The 18,442-nt window shown below is 45.5% G+C and overlaps 1 long non-coding RNA gene across 1 annotated transcript in view; it reads left to right on the forward strand.

The window, feature by feature from the left end:
• Positions 1-18,442, forward strand: part of LOC129031972 (uncharacterized) — a 67,091-nt gene extending 48,649 nt beyond the window's left edge. The window contains exons 3-6 of the long non-coding RNA XR_008501162.2: positions 8,121-8,235; positions 8,679-8,769; positions 12,041-12,225; positions 15,572-18,442. This is a non-coding gene — a long non-coding RNA (uncharacterized LOC129031972). The remainder of the gene's footprint in view (positions 1-8,120; positions 8,236-8,678; positions 8,770-12,040; positions 12,226-15,571) is intronic.

An 18,442-nucleotide genomic window follows, 5' to 3' on the forward strand; every position in this document is an offset into this window, starting at 1 on the left:
GAGAGTTCATTCACAGGAATATTCACACTCATTTGTTTCAACCTTAAATAAATAAAGCTTGATTTTTAAAAAGAGACTGTCTTCTAGGTATTGCAAGTGGAATCTGCTCATATTGATTGGGTTGCTCTTCAGTAATTTCCTACAGCGTGCACATCTCTTCCTTTTTATGTTTTTCTCAAGCAATCAGTAAATAACGTATTCATCAAACTTAAGAGAGTGTCCCAACAGAATTTCTTTGGAAAAGTTGGGTTTCTTTCTTGCTGAGGTATACAGTTGATGAGTTCTTTAGCCAGTTGGATTATAGCAGCTCAGTGAGATCATAGCAAGTAACCTGGTTATGTTGTACTGATATTCATCACAGAAAATGAACTCATCTCCACAAATTATTTGCTGCAAAATAAATTAACTCCTTTAATAGAAAATTATCACAGGATCAGCACATCCCACTTGTTAAGGAAGGAATATGAGCACAGTGTAGCTTTACTGTAACAGCAAGAAACCATTATTTTGTTGCTCACAGTAGTCTCAAGATAAACCTAAAATAATATCATCAAATGAACTCTCTGATTGGAGCCATTGATCACTAAATTACTAGAAGCCCAAGAAATTGCTACGTTTCGCCAGGCACAGTGGCTCATGCCTGTAATAGCAGCACTTTGGGAGGGCGAGGCGGGCGGATCACCTGAGGTTGGGAGTTTGAGACCAGCCTGCCCAACATGGAGAAACCCTGTCTCTACTAAAAATACAAAATTAGCTGGGCATGGTGGCGCATGCCTGTAACCCCAGCTACTCAGGAGGCTGAGGCAGGAGAATTGCTTGAACCTGGGAGGTGGAAGTTGCGGTGAACCGAGATAGTGCTATCGCACTCCGGCCTGGGCAACAAGAGCGAAACTCTGTCTCAGAAAAAAAAAAAAAAAAAAAGAAAAAGAAAAAGAAAAAGAAATTGCTAAGTTTCAACAAAGTCATGTTAGTTGTTTGAAATATTTCATAATACATTCTAATAAAAGGATTAATCATGTAAGGTTATTACAATGATATTGCGCACTTTTACTATTGCATAGCTTTTCCTATGAGCCCGACACTATGCTAGGCACTTACATGCATTATCTTGTGTCCTTTATACAGCAAACCTAGAATGATCTACTCATGGGTTTCTTCCCCAGATCACAAATAAAGAAATGAGAACTGATTGTGCTAAAAAATTTTTCTCGTGCCTGTGATCAGTGTATTATATTTGGTATCTATGTTGGGCTGAGAATAAGAAAATAGAAACTAGAAGGACACTAGAAATAGAAGGAAGATAGGGAATTGGAGGGGACCGGAGCTAGAAAAGGAAATTATAGTAATAGATTACTATATGCCAGAGACTGTGTATATGATGGGACAAACAACTTTTTTTTTTTTTTTTGAGACAGAGCCTTGCTCTGTGGCTCAGGTTGGAGTGCAGTGGTATAATCTGGGATCCCTGCAAACTCTGCCTCCCTGGTTCAAGCAATTCTCGTGCGTCAACCTCCCAAGTAGCTGAGATTATAGATGTGTGCCATCAGGCCTGGCTAATGTTTGTATTTGTAGTAGAGACGGGGTTTTGCCATGTTGGCCAGGCCGGTCTTGAACACCTGACCTCAAGTGATCTGTCTGCCTCAGCCTTGAAAAGTGTTGGGATTACAGGTGTGAGCCATCGTGTCTGGCCACAAACTTTTTTTCTATACTTTCACGATATTCTTAATATTTCTGCCACAAGATTCAGTTTTTCCTACAGCAAACAATTTTCCAGGTCTCTATAGACATCAAGTAGTGTCCTATGAATCAACTTAATTCTGACTCTAACTCTATCTGGCGATAGTACAGAAACCACAGGTCAAGGGCTCAGTCAAGACTGCCCCCATTTCAGATGCCTGGTTGTAACCTGTTCTTATAGCCAACAGGAATCCAGGGTTCCTATGACTGCTTCTCACATTCGTTAATTTACTATATCAGCTTGGAGAACTCAGGAAAATAGTTAACTCCCTATATTTGCAGTTTATTACAAAGGCTAGAACTCAGAGGCAGCCAGATGGGAGTGATGCATAGGACAAGCTACATAGAAAAGTGCACAGAAGTTCTATGCTGTCTCTAGGTGGGATTTTTTTTTTTTTTTTTTTTTGACATAGGGTCTGGCTCTGTCACCCAGGCTGGAGTGTAGTGGCACAATCACTGCTCACTGAAGCCTCGACCTCCCTGGCTCAAGCAATCCCCTCACCGTAGCTGGGACTACAGGCACACACTACCATGCCCAGTTAATTTTGGACTTTTTGTAGAGATGAAGTCTTGCCATGTTGCCCAAGTGAGTCTCAAACGCCTGGGTTCAAGTGATCTTCCTGCCTCAGCCTCCCAAAGTGCTGGGATTACAGGCATGGGCCACCCTGCCCCGCGGGCTTTTCTTTTCTTTTGAGACAGGGTCACCCAGGCTGGAGTGCAGTGGTGCAATCATAGCTCGCTGTAACCTCGAGCTCTTGGGCTCGAGTGATCGTCCTGCCTCATCCTCGAGTTGCTAGGATTAAAGGCACGCATCACCATGCCTAGCTAATTTCCTTTTTTTTTTGTAGAGACGGGGTCTCGCTTTGTTGCCCATGCTGGTCTCAAACACCTGGACTCGAGCGATCCTCCCACTCGGACTCTTGGAAGTGCTGGGATTCCAGGCGGGAGCCCCCGAGCACAGCCTGGGATCTGGATGTCTATGTGAGACAGTAGGCGGCACTCTCAGCATCTCGGAACTGTTCGTGTTCCGTTTTCCGGCACTCTATTGTATGTCATACCTTGTGCTACACTCTACTCACGTTTGACTCTTTGTAGTACACTATGCCTCACTCCTCATCTTGGAATCATTTGCTGTACCATACGCCTCAGTCTTTCTCAGTCTTTTTGTCTTGGATTTTTTTTTTTTTTTTTTTTTTTTTTTTTTTGAGACGGAGTTTCGCTCTTGTTGCCCGGGTTGGAGTGCAATGGCGCGATCTCGGCTCACTGCAACCTCCAACTCCTGGGATCAAGTGACTCTTCAGCCTCAGCCTTCCGCGTAGCTGGGATTACAGGCGCATGCCACCATGCCCGGCTACTTTTTGCGTTTTTAGTAGAGACGGGGTTTTCATCGTATTGGTCAGGCTGGTCTCAAACTCCTGACCTCAGGTGATCCGCCCGCCTCGGCCTCCCAAAGTGCTGGAATTACGGGCGTGAGCCACCGCGCCCGGCCTGTCTTGGGATCTTTAGTGGTGCCTGATGCCCTAGGTTTTCATCTTGGGATTCTTTGGAGGCCATACGCCCGAGTCATTTTGTTTTGGAATCATTTGGGAGACCGTATGCTCCGGGTTTTTTTTGTTTTGTTTTGTTTTGTTTTGTTTTTGAGACGGGGTTTCGCTCTCGCCAGGCTGGAGTGCAGTGGCGCGATCTCGGCTCGGCTCACTGCAACCTCCGCCTCCGGGGTTCAAGCGATTCTCCTGCCTCAGCTTCCCGAGTAGCTGGGATTACAGGCACGCGCCACTATGCCCGGCTAATTTTTGTATTTTTAGTAGAGATGGGGTTTCACCATGTTGGTCAGGATGGTCTCCATCTCCTGACCTCGTGATCCGCCCGCCTCGGCCTCCCAAAGTGCTGGGATTACAGGCGTGAGCCACGGCGCTCGACTGTCCCGGTCTGTTTGTCTTGCAATTGTTTGCAGTACCGTACTCCTTGATCTTTTCGTCTTGAAATTCTCTGGGGAACTGTACACCCAATCTTTTCATCTTGGAATCCTTTAGCGGACCGTATTGCCCTAGTGCTTTTGTCTTGGCGTTGTCTGCAGTGCTGTACACCCCAATCTTTTCGTCTTGAAAACCTTTGGGATACTGTACCCTTGGTCTTTTCGTCTTGGAATTCTTTGCGGGATCGTATGCATCCATTTTTCATCTTGGAATCTTTTGGGAGACCGTATGCCCCAGTCTTTTTGTTGTGGGATTATTTGGAATACTGTATTCACCAGTCTTTCCATCTTGGAATGTTTTGGGAGATTGTATGCTCCAGTTTTTATGGCTTGGAATCGCTTGCAATGCCCTATGACCTAGTCATTTCACCTTGGAATATTTTGGGGTATCAAATGCCCCAGTCTTTTATCTTGGAGTCATTTGCAGTGTTGTATGCGCTAGTCTTTTTATCTTGGAATTATTTGGTGGACTGCACACCCCAATGTTTTCATCATGAAATCTTTTGGGAAAAGCTATGTTCCAGTCTTTTCATCTTGGAATCTTTTGCAGTGCCATACGCCCCAGACTTTTTGTCTTGGAATCTTTAGGGGCAGCTTATGCCCCCGTCTTTTCATTTTGGAATTCTTTGGCGACTGTATTCACCAGTTTTTTCATCTCGGAATCTTTTGTGAGATCGTATATCCCAATCTTTTTGTCTTGGAATCGTTTGCAGTGCCATCTGCCCCAATCTTTTCATTTTGGAACTCTTTGGGGGGACTATACACCCCAGTCTTTTAATCTACGAATCTTTTGGGAGTCCGTATGCCCCAGTCTTTTTGTCTTAGAATTCTTTGTGACATTGTACACCCCAGTCTTTTCATCTTGGAATCTTTTGGGAGACTGTGTGCCCCAGTCTTTCTGTCTTAGAATCATTTGCAGTGTCATACACCCCAGTCTTTTAATTTTGGAATCGTTTGCAGTGCGGTATTTCCTAGTTTTTTTTCCTTGGAATTATTTGGGGGACTATATACCCCAGTCTTTTCATTTTGGAATTTTTCAGGGAACCATATACTCCAGTCTTTTTATCTTGGAATCATTTGCAGTGCTTTACTCCCTAGTCTTTTTTTTTTTTTTTTTTTTAGATGGAGTCTCGCTCTGTCGCCCAGGCTGGAGTGCAGTGGCGTGATCTCGGCTCACTGCAACCTCCGCCTCCCGGGTTCAAGCGATTCTTCTGCCTCAGCCTCCGGAGTAGCTGGAACTACAGGCAACTGCCACCATGCCCGGCTAATTTTTTGGATTTTTAGTAGAGATGGGGTTTCACCGTGTTAGCCAGGATGGTCTCCATCTCCTGACCTCGTGTTCCGCCTGCCTAGGCCTCCCAAAGTCCTGGGATTACAGGCATGAGCCACTGTGCCTAGCCATTCCCTAGTCTTTTCGTCTTGGAATCATTTGTAGTGTCATACGCCCCAGTTCTTTCATCTTGGAATTCTTTGGGGGACCGTGTGCCCCAGTGTTTCCATCTTGGAATCACTTGCAGGGCTGTACTCTTCAAATCTTTGGGGACACTTTATTATGCCCCAGTCTTTCCCATCTTGGAATCTTTCCAGAGACCCTATGCCCGGTCTTTTTGTCTTGGACTTATTTGCAGAGCTATATGCCCCAGTCTTTTCATCCTGGAATCTTTTGAGAGATCGCATGCCCCTGCCTTTCCATCCTGGGTTCATTTGCAATGCTGGACTCCCTAATCTTTTTGTGTGGTAATCGTTCGCGGTGTCATCTTGGAATTATCTTGTCATCTTGGAAGTGTCTCTTCATCTTGGAATTATTTCAGGGACTATAAGTCTCAATCATCTGTCTTGGAATTGTTTTCGGGGATGGATGCCCCAATCTTTTCGTTTTGGGGTCTTTGGGGAATCGTATGCCCCAGTGTTATTGTTTCAGGATTCTTTGCAGTACCGTGCACCGCAGTCTTTTCATCTTAGAATCCTTTGGGGTACCATACTCCCGGTTAATCTTGGAATTATCTGGGAGACCGTATGCCCCTGTTTTTTTCAAGGTACCACAGTTTTAAACATTTATGTTCACCTATTGAGAGTCATCTTGGTTACTTCCAGTTGCCCCAGTTTTTTTGTCTTGGAATCTTTGGAGGTACTGTATTCCCCCACTTTTTGTCTTGGAATCATTTGCGGTGCTGTACACCCCAGTCTTCTCGTCTTGCAGTTCTTTAGGGGTACAATATGCTCCAGTCTTTTCATCTTGGGATTCTTTCAGTGAAGGCAGGTCGCAGTTTTTTTTGTCTTGGAATTCTTTATGGGACCACACACCCCGGTCTTCCTGTGTTGGAACCGTTCGCAGCACGCTATTGCATGCAATACCGCCGGCGGCACTCTACACGACTTGGAGCCGCCTGCGCTACCATATGCGGCACTCTCCACGGTAGCTCCCTGGGGACTCAGCTTTTCCAGTTCCCCATCTTTAGGCCGCAACAGCATGGCAATGCTCAATAGAAAACAACGCAAGCAGTAGCCATCACGCTGCCAACACTGGCGGTGCCCTCTTGGGCAGTGGCCACAGTCTGCTGGGCGCGTTACTAAGCCCAGAGCACTCTATGAACTCATCATCTTCATCTGGTGTCCATGTCCTCCTTGCTGCTCCAGTTGTCCTAAAATATGCCCCAGTCTTGTTTTGAGCAGGTATAGTAAGATGCACAGACACGCAAATGATTGCCAACGGACAAGTCATATTTTATTATACTCACAGTCCCCAAGACATGGGAGTGGGTCACTCCACACAGGGCCACACAGGGAAGTGACAAAGCAGAATGAGCAGGCGTAGAGAGAGGGAAAGCACTGGCAGACTCTTTATTGTGGATTTCTCAGGAAAGAATGGGCAAAGCAAGGTAAGCAAATGGCACAAATTTAGGATTGGATAGTTTGCATTGTTTCAGCAGATTCTGCGCTATAGGGTGCATCCCCAATTGTGTAAAAACTGAGAGTCTGAGTCTTAGTAAATCATGATTTTTTTTTTCTCTCTTTGAGATGGAGTCTCACTCTGTCGCCCAGGCTGGAGTGCAGCGGTGCGATCTCGGCTCACTGGAAGCTCCGCCTCCTGGGTTCAGGCCATTCTCCTGCCTCAGCCTCCCGAGTAGCTGGGACTACAGGCACCTGCAACCACGCCCGGCTAATTTTTTGTATTTTTAGTAGAGATGGGGTTTCACCGTGTTAGCCAGGATGGTCTCGATCTCCTGACCTCGTGATCCACCCGCCTTGGCCTCCCAAAGTGCTGGGATTACAGGCGTGAGCCACCGCGCCCGGCTAGTAAATCATGAATTTTAGGGCCTGATGCTCTCTCAGCAAATTGCTGCTTCTCCAAGATAATGAACTGTAGCTTGGAGCCCACAGAGAAGGCCCTAGAAACCAGTCTGTCCATTGTTCTCCCTCCTCTTTTCAAGATTTTAAAACTTGTAGCAATAAATACATAACATTAAATTTGCCATATTTACCATTTTAAGCGTACAGTAATGTAATGTTAAGTATATTCACATTATTATGCAACAAATCCCCGGAACTTTTTCTTCTTGCAAACCTAAAAGTCTATAAATAGCAAACACTGATTCTCCTTCCCTCTTTCTGGCCTTTGGTAACCTCTTTCTACTGTTTCTGTGATTTTGACTACCTTATTTAGTCTTTCTTTTCTTTCTTTCTCTCTTTTTTTTTTTCAGACAGGGTCTCACTCTGTTACCCAGGCTGGAGTGCATGTGCAGTATTGTGATCACAGCTCACTGCAGCCTCGAACTCCTGGACTCAAGTGATCCTCCTACATCAGCTTCCCAAGTAGCTGGGACTACAGGCACTCACCACCACATCCTGCTAATTTTTAAATCTTTTATAGAGACAGAGTTTCTCTATGTTGCCGTAGCTGGTCTCAAACTCCTGGCCTCAAGGGATCGTCCCTCATGGCTGGGATTACTGGCATGAGCCACTGTGCCTGGCCATTTTTGTTTTTGTTTGTTTTAGAGACTCGGTCTCACTCTGTCCCCCAGGCTGGAATGCAGTGGTGGGATCACAGCTCATGGTGGGCTCCACCTCCTTGGGCTCAATCAATCCTACCATCTCAGTCTTTCAAATAGCTGGATTACGGTGTGCGCCACAACACCTGGCTATTTGACTCCTTTAGATCCTTCATAGGAGTCCTTTTGTGACTGGCTCATTTTTTTTAAGGGCCCTACATATTGTTTTCCATAATGGCTATATTATTTTACATTCCTACCAACAGTGCCCAAGGGTCCCAACTTCTCCATTTTCTGCTCAAATTTTCAATCTTCCGCGGCATATTAACAAAGTTATTAGGAAATAACTTTGGTTATGGACTACCATAACCAAAGATATTACTGAGTGCACATAATCTTTTTTTTTTTTTTTGAGACAGAATCTCAATCCATACCCAGGCTGGAGTGCAGTGGCGCGATCTCGGCTCACTGCAACCTCTGCCTCCCAGGTTCAAGCGTCTCCTGCCTCAGCCTCTCGAATAGCTGGGATTATAGGTGAGTGACACCATGCCTGGTTAGTTTCTGTATTTTCAGTGCAGACGGGGTTTCACTATGTTGGCCAGGCTGGTCTTGAACTCCTGACCTCAAATGATCCTCCTGCCTCAGCCTCCCAAAGTGCTGGGATTACAAGCGTGAGCTACCACACCCCGGCCGAGTGCATACAATTCTGACAGGGAGAGTAAAGATTAAGGAGTGGTTTTCTTTTCTTTCTTTTTCTTCTTCTTTTTTTTAGAGACAGGGTCTTGCTTTGTCAGCCAGACTGGAAAACATTGGTGCGATCATAGCTCACTGCGGCTTTGAACTCCTGGGTTCAAGCGATCCTTCCGCCCCAGCCGCCCGAGTAGCTGGGACTACAAGCGTGAGCCATCACGCCCACTTGCCCCCCGCACCCCAACCGCTTTTGAAAGTAAAATATTTAGAATGACTTTTATTTCTAGACAACTACCATTTTTCCCCCTCTGTCTTGATGTTCACCTGACAAGCTCCTGGTGGTAGCCGGTAGCTCTGACAGAGAGCAAAAGAAATAAGGTAAGGTCCCAACCTAGTGATCCCAGGCCTGGGCGGTATTTCACCTTTGGTGGTGCCATTGGTTTCCTGTTGTGAGATTATTCCTCCCACTGGGGTTAGGACACGTAGGCCAGGGGCGGGGAGGGGTGGTGGTGGGGGGGGTGCGCGGTGTAGTAGGAGGTCGGGGATGGGAGGGGTGAGCGAAGACTCCTTCCTTTGCTATGGGTGTTACTTTCCTAGTTCACTTTAGCATTCAGCCCCACCTTGGGCGGAGATAGCAATCTTGCAATTGTTCCATGCCCATCAGCTCTCCTTGGCTCGAGGCAGGGAGGACCTGGTCTTTAATCTGTCTTGTCTTTAACCTTAGTCAATCAGGAGCTGCTATGTGGTCTATTCTTGTTAGACCAGAGGTGCCTGGTCGCATGGCTCTCTTTGGGAGGACTTAGGTTGATAATGGCAACCTCACACTTCAGGGCGGACACGGCGAACAACAGACAGCAGAGGGCTTTATGCAGCCCGCATAGCAGCAGCACACCCCTCCAGCAAGCAGTTCTGCTTCTCCACTTGGTGCTAGCCATGGGGGAGAGCCACAGCAAGCTACACGCGGATCAAAGGCATTTTGTTGTGCCCCTTGTGGTTGTGACCACACACCCTGCTTGCTGCGCCAGTTGTATTTTTCTCTAATTTGATCTTTCCTCTAATTTGCTCCTGAGACAGAGTAGCTATGAAATCTAGCCTGTCCTGAAGGGGCTGCCCTGAAGGGGATGCTTATATTGTGTTTTTCACAGAATACTTCTTTATCCTGACCTAATGCCTGATTGTCCAGCCTGTATCCAGGTGTCCCTCTCACAGGAAGCTTGTTTATATGGGCAGGTGCCCTTGTGGCTCTTGTCTGACCTGTGTCCAGTTTATTCCGCTGAAGCCGGAATACTCCCTCTAAGAGCCCTGACTGGCAGGAGGGTTCGCTTCCAGTGTTTAGCTCAGGTGAGACACAGCGGAGGTAACACAACGAAACATGTGAAATAACAACAACAAAAAAAGCAGTATGTCACTGACAGATCCCAGAGAGAAGAGGACAGCATGCCTTGCAGGGCCAGCAGGAAGCAGGGAGCCATCTGGGACATGCACGCTCAGGCAGCGGGTGGGGAGCGAGCAAGAGTGTGCAGGGGAACTGTGGGCCAAGCCTTTAGAGGGGTCCAGGGCATCACCCAAGCAGGTTTCCCGTGGGGAGTTTTTGTTTTTTTTAAAAAACGGGATTTGGCTCTTGTTGTCCAGGCTAGAGTGCAGGGGCATGATCTCCGCTTACTACAACCTCTGCCTCCCCAGTTCAAGCGATTCTCCTGCCTCAGCCTCCCGAGTAGCTGAGATTACAGGTGGCCACCACCACGCCTGGCTAATTTTTTGTATTTTTAGTAGAGGTGGGGTTTCAACATGTTGGCCAGGCTGGTCTTGAACACCTTGACCTCAGGTGATCCACCTACCTCGGTCTCCCAAAGTGCTGGGATTACAGGTGTGAGCCTCTGCACCTGGTCCCCATAGGGGGTTTAGAGCAAGCAGGCATGAATTCTGTGGGGGCATGCACGCTGTGACTGGGAGGGGGCACTGTGACATATCTGTGCAGTCTATGCAGGGTGTGGGAGCCAGTGGGTGAGTCTAGTAGGTTGTGCCTAGCTGTCCTCTAGGGAGGTGGTCACCAGGAGGTGGTGTATGAAGTAGATTGCTGGATCATCTACCTTGAGAAACTGAGAGGAGGTGGAGAGTTGAGAACTGGAAACGGTGTCAAGGGCGACTAAGCCCTGCTTCTGGTACGAGAAAGTCCAACTTATATTCAATACGAGAAAGTCCAACTTATATTCAAAGTGGATGCCAGGCAACATAAAATTATAAGAATTCCCTACAGCTTTGTATTACAGGATATAAAACTACTCTCTCCATCTATGGTTTGTTAAGTTGACACCCACAACAGTAAAGTGCTCCCATAATTTATATTCCACCGTTTTCTGGTTGTATAAAAAATAAACAGCATATGATTTTGCCTCTTTTTTAAAAAAAGCACTTAGTTGGGAAGCTGAGGCAGGCAGATCATGAGGTCAGGCGATCGAGACCATCCTCACTAACACGGTGAAACCCCATCTCTACTAAAAATAAAAAAAAATAGCTGGGGAATGGTGGCACACGCCTGTAGTCCCAGAGGCAGGAGAATCACTTGAACCTGGGAGGCGGAGGTTCCAGTGATTGTGCCACTGCACTCCAGCCTGGGCGACAGAGCAAGACTCTGTCTCAAAAATAAATAAATGAATAAAAATAAAAAGCACTTAGGCCAGATGCAGTGACTCAAGCCTGTAATCCCAGCATTTTAGGAGGCTGAGGTGGGAGGATTGCTTGAGCCCAGGAGTTCAAGACCAGCCTGAGCAACATGGCAAAAACCCGTTTCTACAAAAAATAAAAACAATTAGCCGGGCACAGTGGTGCATGCCTGTAGTCCCAGCTCTTCAGGACCCTGAGGCAGAAGGATTCCTTGAGCCCAGGAGGTCAAGGCTGCAGTGAGCCGTGTTCTTGCCACTGCATTCTAGCCTGGGTGATAAGCAAAAGCCGGTTTCAAAAACAAACAAAAAAAGTATTTACATTTTAAAAATCTTAGTTCTTCCTTCTTAAAAATATTTATAGGCTGGATGCAGTGCCTCATGCCTTTAATCTCAGCACACTGGGAGGCCGAGATGGGAGGACTGCTTGAGGCCAGGAGTTCGAGACCAGCCCAGGCAATGTAGTGAGACCCCTCCATCTCTTCAAAAATCAAAAATCAAAATAAATAAATAGCTGGGCATGGTGACTCATGTCTACACTCCCAGCTACTTGGGAGGCTGAGGTGGGAAGAGCGCTTGAGCCCAGGAATTAAGGCTGCAGTGAGCTATGATCATGCCATTGCACCCCAGTCTGGGTGACAGCAAAACCCGTCTCAAAAAAAAAAAAAAATTACAGAGCTACTTATGTGTTTACAAAATATAGTATTTGATAAAAATATTTATCAGAATTGCACAAGAAGGAAGACAGGGACCACTGATAAGACAAGGGTGTAGGATATTAACCAGACTTGGCTTCTTTCTCTCCTGCTTCAGCAGAGGCTGGACTCTCCTTATTTTCAGTTTCTCCATTTTCTGCAGGAAAATCTTTACTTTCTGGGGCAGCTACTTTGGCCTGTTTGTCTTACACTTTTCTTTGCATTTTTTTGTTTGTTTCTGTGAAGATTTATCCTTTTCTGCTGCCTGTTTTGGATTTGTTTTCACTTTTGTAGGGGCGGTTTTAGCTGATAACCTCACCAGTCTTCACTTTGGCTCTTCCTTCACTGCCCCTTCAGCTGCAGGGAACTTGCTCTAGGGCATCTTGGCAGGAGGGAGGGCGTCTGAGGGTACCGATGCCTGCAGACTTCAAGCATGGAGAGCATTCTTGAAGCGGGGCTGTCTGGCCACTTGGAAAAAGGTAGGGAGAAATCCACATGGAAGAAAGTAGGGAGTAATCAGAAAGTCCAAGGTGGGACGTGAAATTAGAGAGCCTTTGAGAGCCTGTTTGGAGGTTCTAACAGGGGAGTGCAGCTACTCATATACCCTCTATCGAAGAGCGATCCTCCTCTATCAGAGTAGGTTGTCCTTTTTGACGGAGCTCGCAGCTTCAGGAGGAAGGGGACACCCGGCTAGTCAGACAGATCAAAAACAAAGAGCTCTTAAGGTTCTCAAAAGCATCTTTGGATAGGGGGTCCTGGGTGACCAGGTGGGCATAGGGGGCAAGGCAGTTACAGAGAGATCATGCAGTTTCTGACGCAAAAATCCTCTCTATTGTCTTTTTGTTTCTGGCAGAGTAAACTGTTGAATAGTAGAATCCCAGTCTGTGGAGATAGTTTTTCCTGTGGCTGAGATATCATGACCCAGATATTGAATGCAGAACTTTGTCTTTAGCCACCTGGTGGCCCTTTATTGCTAATGCCTTAAGGGTTCAGAAGAGCACTGTCATAATGGGCAGGAGATAGAACATCATCCACATATTGAAATAAAGTGGAGTTTCCTGCATATTTTAAGTCCCTTAAATAGGACCCTCAGTAAATCCTTGGGGCATAACTGTCCAGATATATTGTTGTCCAGATATACTGTTGATTGTGAAGAAAAACAAATACTTGGAATCTTTATGAAAAAGGATGCTGAAAAAATCTGAACGCAAATTGATGACAGGTGAAATATTAGATTTTGGAAGGGATCACCGCCAGCATAGTATTAGGGTTGGGCATCAGGGGAAATCTGGGTTTGACAGTTTTATTGAAAGCTCTCAGATCTTGGACTGGCTGAAAATCCTCTTCCGTTTGGCTTTGTAGTGGCCATAATGGGAGTGTTGCCTAGGATAGAAGTGGAGATTAGCCTTTTTTTTGTCTAATAAATCTTGGGTTATTGGGTGGAGCCCTTCAAGTCCCCATGGTTTTAAATGATTTTGGGCAGTTTGGGGAGGAGCGTGGGAAGATCTGTTTCCACCTTAAGGAATTCTGCGGGCCATGTACCAGTGGAGTTTGTTGCCCACAAAGGAAGGATTTTGTCTAACAGTCGATGTAAGTCCTTAGCAGAGCATTGCTAGGTTGAAGAGGGAAGAGGAACTCAGAGAAGTCAGACAAAGCCATTAGGGGACAGACATGGGGAGGGGGCAGAGTTTGAGAGGGGTCCCTTGTGGGCACAGTGAATTTTGATACTGCAATTCCTGAAAAGATCCCTTCTTAACAGATTTACAGGGGTAAGATAGTTGAGAAAAAAAGTTGTGCTGAGCTTTAAGAGGCCCCCCGAAAACATTAAGAGGTTGAGAAAGGCAAATCGTGAGACACATGATCAAAACCTGCCGCTGAAAAAGTCTAGTAATGCTGAGGAAGGAGCACAGGAACCGGGGTGGTGGGTGGTGTTAAGGGTAGATGATTGTGCAGTCCAGGTATTGGTATCAATAAGAAACGTGGGCCAGGCATGGTGGCTCACGTCTGTAATCCCAGCACTTTGGGAGGCTGAGGCAGGCGGATCACAAGGACATGATGAAACCCCGTCTCTGCTAAAAATACAAAAATTAGCCGGCTGTGGTGGCGCGTGACTGTAGTCCCAGGTACTTGGGAGGCTGAGGCAGGAGAATCACTTGAACCCAGGAGGTGGAGGTTGCAGTGAGCTGAGATCGTGCCACTGCACTCCAGCCTGGGCGACAGAACGAGACTCTGTCTCATAAATAAATAAATAAATAAATAAACATGGTGAAGTGCCTTTCAACTTTGAGTCTGGTAGCAGTTGAAAGTGCTGGACATTTACTTCCTTGGAGGGGAGTCAGTGATTTTCTACGAGAAGGGCCCTGAAAGTTTTCCCTCCTCTTGAGAGCTGGGCAATTCTGGACCCAGTCTTCTTTTTCTTTACAGTATTGACAAGCTTCCAGATCACTGGGAACCCATGATTTTGGAGCTTGCCCCATGGGTTAAAATCTTAGGGTTTTTCTAATTGTTGTAATTACATTGATTGCATTGCCACAAACCTTTGTATTTTCCAGTTCTTTGGAAATGCTACCTTTATACTGTTGGACTAACGTCTGAAGCTCATACATGTCTGCATTTTTCTAGTTGATATTATTTTTTCTTTTTCTTTTCTTTTCTTTTTTTTTTTTTTTTAAGACAGAGTCTCACTCTGTCACCCAGGCTGGAGTGCAATGGCACGATGTTGGCTCACTGCAACCTCCCCCTCCTGGGTTCAAGTGATTCTCCTGCCTCAGCCTCCTGAGTAGCTGGGATTACAGGCGTGCGCCACCACACTCAGCTAATTTTTGTATTCTTAGTAGAGATGGGGTTTCACCATGTTGGTTAGGCTGGTCTCGATCTCCTGACCTCGTGATCTGCCCGCCTCAGCTTCCCAAAGTGCTGGGATTACATGCTTGAGCCACCACGCCCAGGCATTGATATTATTTTTTTGTGATGTGTGAACTCCAGCCTGAGACCATTTACCATGTTATAGTGGCCAGAACAGAGGTTTTTTGGGGAAATCAGTACCCACCCCGAATGCTCCTTCCTTGTTGTCTTCAGTCGATGATGATAGTTTGCCATAGTTTCATCCCTTTGTTGTATACAGTTTTGAGTATATGGCTGATTGGTTTTGGTCAGATACTCAAAACTGTGCAGAGCAAAGGGGATAGAACTGAGGGATGCCTCCCAGTAGTTTATCTCTTATTTCTTTCAGTCTTCAGAAGGGTTCAGGGATAGGCTGGGAAAAAAGGTCCCTGGAAATGGTGGTCCATTTGGTTTTTTTTAAAACCAGAAGGCGGCATCTCCGGGTTCAACCAAGAGCTGGTTACATTGATATAAGTCAGGGAGAGTATGACCCCAGGACAGTTCTAAATTGTTCAGTAAATTTTCCTTTTCATTTCCTTTCCTTTCACAGGTGGTGGCATGTAATTCAGACCAAGACGGAAGTTTAAAATTATGTCTCTTTCCTCAATCTAGCTTGGGAACAGGGGCCTGCTGTACCCTGGCTTCATCTGTGGGAAATCAGGGCCCAGTGAATCTTAAGGTTACAGGGAGTTGAGGGGCATTGAGGTTCAGTTGGCGGAGGACATTCTGGGAGAGAAGGATGCAGGAGAGAGCTGGGAGCAGGATATGGAATTGCTGTGGGGTTTTCTTGGTTAAAAACATGTTTCTGAAGGCATGATGTAAAAGCCTCAATGGTTTGAGTGAGGTATGAATTATTTCACTGTTTTTTGGCTTCTTCCTTAAATAAGCAGACCATCGTGCATCTGAGAATTTTGTTCCTTTTTGCTCTGGGTGTCCCTTTAGGTGGATTAATTTGGGGATATCCGAGGAGCCCCAGAGGGCCATTGTAATTCAAGATCTTCAGTAAACTTTTGCCACAGAGAAAGAACCCGGCCAGTATTGGGACCATCATGGTGATGCAGGATTGAAGGAACAGGAGTTTCGGTTGACTGACAAGTTCCTGGGAGAGAAACAGGCTCAAATACAGAGAACAGAAAGATGTCGTGAGGAGCCAGGAAAGAAAATTTTCCAGGAGTCAGGGAATTAATTTCAATCAGAACAAGGAGCCAGCAAGAACTTCCAGCCTAGGAGGTACTTTTCCAAAGAAGCCTGGGACTCTAACCCAGCTTCTGAGAGTATACTCAGAATTGTAAGAATCAGGTGGGGCGCGGTGGCTCATGCCTGTAATCCCAGCACTTTGGGAGGCTGAGGCGGGTGGATCACTTAAGGTCTGGAGTGTGAGATCAGCCTGACTAACAAGTTGAAACCCCATCTCTACTAAAAAAATACAAAATTAGCCGGGCGTCATAGCGCATGCCTGTAATCCCAGCTACTTGGGAGGCTGAGGCAGGAGAATTGCTTGAACCCAGGAGGTGGAGGTTGCAGTGAGCCAAGATCGCGCCATTGCACTCCAGCCTGGGCAACAAGAGTGAAACTCTGCCTTGGGGGGACAAAAAGAATTGTAAGAATGAAAACCTGTCCTCAATGTGCCTGAATAAATGCTTGTTCAGACACTGGACGTGGAATCCGATTCCCCACTGGATACCCAAACTACAGGAGGTAGGTGGTTCCCATCCGGACCCGAGTTGCTGTACCAGACAGACCCTTGTCAGAGACACAGCTGGACGTGAGTTAAAGTGGTGAAAAAACAGATTTTATTCAGTAACTACTGAAAGTAGGGAAGGAGCTGAGCTCTATTCCGATTTCGGCAGAGGTGATTTGGGTGTTTTAAAGAAAGAATGAGGGAGACGGGAATAAAGGAGCTCCGAAGTGTCGGGGAAGCGAAAAAGTGCAAAGGGGAGCTTCCGGATAGCAAAGCACGTGGAGGTTCCTGGAGGATGTCCTCCCAGAGAGGACGTGGAACCTTCCTGCTCCCACCATGCACTTGCCCTGTGTATCTCTTCCCTTTGGCTGTTCATCTGCATACGTGGTAATTTCCTTTATAGTAAACCAATAAACGGAAATTTGCAGCAGCTGTGAAAAACTTCAATTTTCTGAATCCACTATTGATTTTTAGTGGCGATTGCTTAAATGCCTCAGTTTTAAGTACCATAACGAAAGGAAAGCATACGATTCCTATATTAACAAATCGGAAGTACATTTTGCAGTTTTTGTTTTGCTTTTTCAGACAGGGTCTTATTCTGTCATCCAGGCTGGAGTGCATTGGTGGGAACACAGCTCACTACCGACTCAGCCTCCTGAGCTCAAGCGATCCTCCCACCTCAGCCTCTCGAGTGGCTAGGACCACAGACACCCGCGCACTACACCGCCTAACTAATGTTTCGTTTTATATTATATTATGTTATATTATATTATTTTATTTTATAGAGACAGAGGTCTCACCATGTCGACCAGGCTAGTTTTGAACTCCTGGCCTCAAGCAATCCTCCTCCCGCCTCAGCCTCCCAAAGTGCTAAAATGATAGGTGTGAGCCACTGCACCCGGTGATTTTGCAGTTTTTGGAAACCACGAGTTTGATTTTGGTGTGAATATTTTGGAAGAATCTATGAAACAAATGTACTTCATCTGATTTCTCAGTAATGTTGATGATAGATTTACTTCTGAACCTCTTGGACGTGTATGTTAGAAGTTCTCCACCCAATTGATACGGAATTAAATAGCTGTGAAATTACTCTAAGAAGAACCGAAGCAACGTTGGAAATTTGGTAACTAATGCCACGTTGGAAGCTATTCATGCCAATGTAGCATTGCTTCATACAGGTACTTCCAGATCTAATTGAATACATCCAGTGGGAAATTTCACTTTGCATGATTTTTTGGCTATCCTTCTCATAGTGGACCCCAGTTTTAGTTGTCAGAGTAACACAGACACAGCTGCTTGAAGGTCTTGAAAATGAGGTTAACAAATATTCAGCTTTTGGTGGGAGTTTTTCTCAAGTTGTTGGAATAGAATTTGGACTCAGTTCAGATGCAGAACTGGGACACTGAATGATAAGAGATACTGTGAAAGTTCAAGGACCATACGAAAAAAATTTACCTTCTTGCTGCTATAAACAATATATTGCACATGGGAAAGATAGTTACGTTATGCCTGATAGTTGTTCTTGAATGTTTGACACAGAAACTGTACAAGTACCTTCCACAGTCATCATGAATCACTTTTAATCGATAAAAATTTTGTAGGGAAGGAAGCAGTGTCTTTCAGGCCATTGAATGAATTTGATTACTACTACGAACAAATCATCATTATTAACAGCCTTCGAGGAAGAATCAGATAAGCCATCAGCAGTAATTGCAGTACCTGGCATAGAAGGGCGAATTTGCCATATTTCTCAGCACATGAAAGAACATTTGTACCAACTTAGAGCTGGAGGGGAACAAGGTTTAAGAACTTTTCCCATTATTAGTGGTAATGCATCTGAAAATTTTGATTCTGATTGAAATACTATATGGGTAATATATAATCAATGCCCAACTGAATGGAGAAAACGTACACTTTTTGCATTGTTAAGCACAGTAATATAATTTTGGCTCTTTGGTATTGTTCTAGAATTAATTTTAATTCTAGGGATATTGCTCTAAATGTGCTTCTTATCACTTTTGACTCTTCAGTGTGTTATCCAGGAAACAATATATATATACTTGTGAACTGTTGTTTGTGATTTAAGCATATATATTGAATAATGTTTCCAGATTAAATGACTTCCAAGCTCC

This window comes from Pongo pygmaeus, chromosome 11, assembly GCF_028885625.2.
Source record: "Pongo pygmaeus isolate AG05252 chromosome 11, NHGRI_mPonPyg2-v2.0_pri, whole genome shotgun sequence".
In the NCBI taxonomy this organism is placed as follows: Eukaryota; Metazoa; Chordata; class Mammalia; order Primates; family Hominidae; genus Pongo; species Pongo pygmaeus.